Genomic DNA, 6,260 nt, shown 5'->3' on the forward strand with positions numbered 1-6,260 from the left:
GTAACTTGAATTTCCTTTCATAGGCTAACATTGACTGGTTTCACTTGGAAATTCTTCTGTGTGGAGTTCTGGAACTTAAAAAAATTCCTCTAAAATCAGCCGAACTACGAATTCTGATGTACTCACCTGTTATCAGGAGAGACCTCAGTGCTGCATCTTTCAGCCCACTACTGATCCTGAAAAGTAATTCTAACCATACTTACAGTAACTTGAATTTCCTTTCATAGGCTAACATTTTTTTTCAATTAATATTAAAAATATGTTAAGTAATTTAAAATTTAAAATATCTAAAAATAAATACTTTAAAACAATGTAGTAAATCAGTATACAAAAATATAACAATTAATACATTTAAAAATTATCATTTACAAAACCTTTGAAATTCACTGAAAAAACCATAGGTTTCAGCCACATTATAGTTAGGAATTACCATTTAAAGAACCTTAGAAACTCACTGAAAAAACCATAGATTTCAGCCACGTTATAGTTAGGAATTAGCATTTAAAAAACCTTAGAAATTCACTTAAAAAACCATAGGTCTCACACATGTTATAGCTACCTGGACATTTCACTCAAACAAAACCGTTGAAATTCCCCCGTTATAGTTATTTCAGCTAACTATAACTCGCTCGCCCGCAATGCACTGCTGATGATGTCACATATTACATCACTCAAGACATGGTCAGTGACATCACTCATGACATCTCAAATGACATCACTGATGACATCACTGATGACATCATCCTTGCAAAAGGGTGGCAGACCTCCTCTCACACCTAATATTTGACACACATTCAAAAATAGAAACAATAATTTTCCAAAAAAATGGAGATACCAATACCAGTTACAACAACTTATTCAGTAATTCCAACATCTACATACACATCCACTCATTCACCAACAGTTCTATATAGTCACTCATACATGTCCTCACTCATCATATGCACATCATATGCACTCATACACCTAAACATCCTGTTACACACCGATACTCATCCATGGAGTTACTCACCCACATACTCACACATGCAAATAAACTATCAAACATCCATTTACTTGCATATACAGCTATACACACACCACTACACTTACTTCTACAGAAACGTCACATACTTACTCTCTTAAACAATCACTTATAGAAACACATACTTATTTATACAGGAACTCTTCCAATCTCTCACTCTCACATATACTCACATATACTCACTTATATACATCAATACTCACATATATTAGTTTAAAACATATGTAGTTACTCATAAAGATACTATTGAGACAGTCATTCACTCACTAACACACCCATACACACACTCATCCACCCATACTGTCTTGCACACATGCTGTCTTCAAAACACATACAAACAGTGAGTCAGTCATTCATGCATCTATGTGCTAAGTAATACCCCCACCAAACCATACAGACACTCATTCTGATACTCAAAAATCCAACTAATAACCCATATAGACACTCATGTAGCTACTCACGAACCCATGCAGCCACTTATACACAGAGTGAGACACTGATACAGATATTTACATATTTAAACATTACTCGCTAATACATGTATTCACTAAAATACACTTAATAATTCAGTTATGTAATCAATTTTTACGAAACAAAACATTCATTTAGACAGTTATTTACCTATTTATTCTTCCATCAACCTTTAGATATACATATATAAAAAAAAATATTTTTCAGAAAGACACACATTCAATGGATGATGTCATCAGTGATGTCATTTGAGATGTCATCAGTGATGTCATGAGTGATGACACTGACCCTGTCATGAGTGATGTCATATGTGACGTCATCAGCAGTGCAATGCAGGCGCGCGAGTTATAGTTAGCTGAACTAACTATAACGGGGGGATTTCAATGGTTTTGCATGAGTGAAATGTCCAGCTGACTATAACATGTGTGACACCTATGGTTTTTTCAGTGAATATATATATATATATATATATATATATATATATATATATATATACCTTTTTTTTCATAGGAAATCCGCAACATTCTATTTGGAATACCTTTGGCGCCGGTTGGCGAAATTTTTAAAACTGGTGGGGCGCTCTGGTCTGCTCCTATTCTGAAAGTCTTGGGGTGATTCGTGAAGGGGGGCTGAGAAAAAAAAGGGGGTCCCAAAACGTGTTTTCCCCATGCAATTTTCCATAGGTACCATTCATCGTGGCTACAGTCCGAACGGCTGAACGGAATTACACCAACTTTGGAAAAGTTGTAGTCCTTGGTTCAGACTCGTGACTTTTGATTATATGGTGTAAATCTGTTGAGTAGTTCCTGAGAAAATTAAAATTGACAGTACATATATATCTATGGCCTCAGTGGATCCGAGCATCTTTCACGGATTATAAGCGCACCGTCCCGATCACACGCAGAATGCTGATTGGCTGTGAAGTGGTTGTCAACATTCAAAACCAGGAAGTGTTGGCAGCTATTTTGAGCCTATGTAGAAGCGAGGATCTAGAAATTAGTGGAACATGTGTTTAAAACGTATAAAGGGGGTAGGTAAGAAATATTTTGACCCTCTAGATCTGCTTAGGGGGACCCACAAGGAACCCTAGGGCCCAAAAAATTATACTTTTTTTTTTAAACTGAGAAATGTGCGCTGGGTGCATGGATTCACCGTAAAAAAAATAAAAACGAAGCGCGGGCTCCTGTGCTTGTTTAAAAATTAGCTACCTGGGAAGGAGAAATCCTGGGGTCTAAAATATTGCATTTTAAGCGGGGGCCGAGAAAAAAGGGGGGTCCCAAAATGTGTTTTCCCCATGCAGTTTTCCATAGGAATGATTCAGCACGGCTAGAGCCCGAACGGCTGAACGGAATTACACCTAATTTGGCAAAGTGGTAGTCCTTGGTTCAGACTTGTGCCTTGTGCTTAAATGGTGTAAATCTGTTCAGTAGTTCCTAAGAAAATTACAATTAAAAATACATATATATCTATGACCTAGGTGGATCTGCGTATCTTGCGCATAGTCTAAGCGCACATCTCGGTCACGCGCTGAATGCTAATTGGCTGTCAAGTGGTTGTTAACATTAGAAACCTGGAATTGTTGGCAGCCATTTTGTGCCTCAGTAGAAGCGAGGATCTAGAAAATAGTGGGACAAGTGTTCAAAATGTATTAAGGGGGCATGTAAGACATATTTTGATCATCTAGACCTGCTTAGAGGGTCCCACAAGGACCCCTAGGGTCCCAAATTGTATTTTTTTCCCAAAAAAACAGAGAAATGTGCATTGGGTGCATGGATGCGCCAAAATAAAAATAAAAACAAAGCGGGGGCTCCTGTGATTGTTTAAGCATTAGCTACCTGGGAGGGCCAAATCCCGGGGTCTAAAATATTACATTGGATGGGGGTCCAGAGGGGCACTGTAGCCCGGGGACCGCTATTCCTCGGTGCTACAAAATAAATGGATGAGGGATCTCAAAGGTCCGTCTAAGCCCCGGGGACTACCACCCTCTGGGTTTTTGTTATATTTTGGAAGGGGGGGCCGCGTGGTCTCCATTCTGGAGCAGTCGAAAGCCTTGGGGAACACCACCTCCCAGGAGCGGCTCCTGCTGTGTCTCGGGGTGTCTACCCCCGGGACACTGCTGTTTGCTATGGCAGGGCGGGAGCCGAGGTTCCCACTGTGTCATAGCAAACTTGATGGCATATTAACAAGTGCCATTTCGCTGCAATCTCACTCTTGCATAGCAAACAGCAATGTTGAAAAAATCTTCCGGTAAGATAAAGGATTTTGAAGTCCATTATCGCCGTTTTAGTTGTAGTTTGCTGCCGTTAAAGCTGCAACAATTTTAACGCCGTCCTTGTAAATATGCCTCAATGTTTTGTAATGTCGACAATCCCATCTCCCATTTAAGTAGGCACAAAGTATTTAGTGAAGTGCATTATGAATCGTGGAATAACACTGTCTAATTGTGATCGATAAAGAATTAGAAGAGTTGTGAACTTCTTTTGCTCATAATGTACATAGGGGCAGATTTACAAGTTCCTTGCGTCACTATTGCATCACTTTTAACATGGGAAAAGTGACGCGAAAGTGGTGCAAGGGACTTGTACATCTACTACACAGTGTTCTGTCTTAGTTTGCTTTCCTTTCTGTCATGTAGAGTTTCCTGTGTAAATAAAACGGTTTCTGTACAGCCAGTACCTTTCTGTAGAACCAGGGGGTCTTGGAAGCAGACCACCCAGCGGTGCAGGAAACACTCAAGTCCACAGCTTCCTCAAAGTACGTTCACAAATGGGAGACCACACCACTGAGAGTGAAGAAACACAGGTTTATTAATCTTACACAGGAATCTCTAGCGATGGAAAAGTGTTGTGACCCACTGGAGGTAGGTAATGGGAGACTGTTTGAATTGCAAGGAGTATGCAGCATCCTTTATAGGACGTGGACACTCCCTTCGCAGAGAAGGAATGCAGAAAGTTCATATAGCTCGCGGGATGGAGATACAGATCACCTGCCCTTTGTCACAGAGGATGATGCTGGAATGGGGCAGTCTAAGCCTTAGGCACAGCACCTGCCTCTTGCCGTGTAGTTTGAACAGGAATGGAACCCCCGGGCGAGGTCATTTGCCATCTCAACATTCCTGGAACATTTTAGCATGGGTGCGGGGAAAAGGTCAGCTCGAGTGCAGGTCGACCTGTACTTGGTCAGTGGGAAAGAGGTGAAATGGACGCTGTAGTTACAAAGATGGTGGGTCACATGGCAACTTAGCAGGTTCAGGTTTCACAGTCCCTCCTTTTGCCATGGGCAACACCTCAGTCAATATCGATCCGCATAAGCTCGTCTACAGCTTGTTGATACAGTATTTTACTATCTTTGGTCGGTTGAGGCAGCGTGGTAGGTGGTGTACATCCGATAGCACAGATAGAACAGAGTGCGTTGCCACAGTGGATGCACAGGCAGCAGAAGAACAGGAGAGCTAGCAGAATCAATAAGATTGTTATCATTTTCCAACCCCAGGAGACGAGTAGTTGCCAGAATCCAGAGCTCCAAGACCAAGAATTTCAGTTTCTTGATGGATTTCGGATGCAATTCGGTGAAGTTTGGAGATAGCATCATATACTGACAGTGACGAATCAGGAATAAACACACAACAGCTTGCTCCGATGATACAGCTGGCTCCTCCCCTATCCGCTAAGATAACCTCTAGCACCATACGATTTTGGAGGGCAACCATGCGGGTGGCATCAAGTTCGGCAGAGTAGTTCATCAGTACTCCTGCAGTCACATTAATTGTTGCTTCAAGGACTCTGGTTAGTCTTCTGATTTGGAGGCTGTTGGACATAGGACCCCAGTACAGCAATAGTCCTTTCATAGCATCATAGAACTGTTGGCCTGTGGTGTCTGTCTGGTCCACATCTGGCAATTGTCTTCTTTAGCGGTGGTACATATTGTCTCTGTTGAAGCGGGTGGTAAGAGGAAAGCAATGAAGCATATACCACTCCAGTCGGGAGTTAACCATGTGTAAGCTTCGTTTCCACACACAAAATACAATCCTGTAGGAAAGCGGAGATATGGGGTGAAATTGTCATAAGTCATTGTAGTATTGCATAGACTGACTCCTACAGGTGTTATTCCTCGGTCTTGTAGACATAATGTACCTGGGCGTGGCGTGACAGAAATGGCAACTATTTTAGCTGGAATGGTAATGAAAGTGTATCCCCATGTACCTCGCATAGGGGTGGACATGATGGTACGCATTGGTACTGAGTCAGAGGCATTACAGATGGTATTGTTGTGGGCATGGAATGGCCAAAGAAAGGGCTGGAATGTGAAAAGGTTGCCAGCGTCGCCACGTGAGGGAAAGACGTTTGTCAGGTTGTACATTAGAGAACCAGTATAAGCAGACGAGGCAGGGAACACTAGGAACTGTGCAGTGTGTTGAGTTGCATGCAGTAGAAGTCCACAAACATAACAGTCAGTTGCACTCGCAACTTGATTAAACTGGTGCAGCATTTGGATTAAAGTATTATTACTGAATTCAGAATATCTGTTGAAGTGGGAATCAGGCCATGGAACGTACAAATGTTCAGGAACTTTAGATGGTTGTGGGGTTTGAGGCAGGACAGTGTGATGGGCTGGAGCTGTTTCTTTAATAATCCAGAACACTACACTGAACAGAACAGCTAATGTAGTCAGGACAATCAGTACTATTGTCTGGGTACTGTAAACTCTCATTCTAGCTTTCTTCAGCTTGGGGGTAGTACCACGGGTGCATGTGGCCTCTGGATTC

At 41.6% G+C, this 6,260-nt stretch overlaps 1 pseudogene; it reads right to left on the reverse strand.

The window, feature by feature from the left end:
• Nucleotides 1-4,782: 4,782 nt before the first annotated feature.
• On the reverse strand, nucleotides 4,783-5,716 carry LOC144769401 (syncytin-1-like; annotated as a pseudogene).
• Between the last annotated feature and the right edge of the window lie 544 nt (nucleotides 5,717-6,260).

The sequence above is a fragment of the Lissotriton helveticus genome, chromosome 7, assembly GCF_964261635.1.
Source record: "Lissotriton helveticus chromosome 7, aLisHel1.1, whole genome shotgun sequence".
NCBI classification, from domain to species: domain Eukaryota; kingdom Metazoa; phylum Chordata; class Amphibia; order Caudata; family Salamandridae; genus Lissotriton; species Lissotriton helveticus.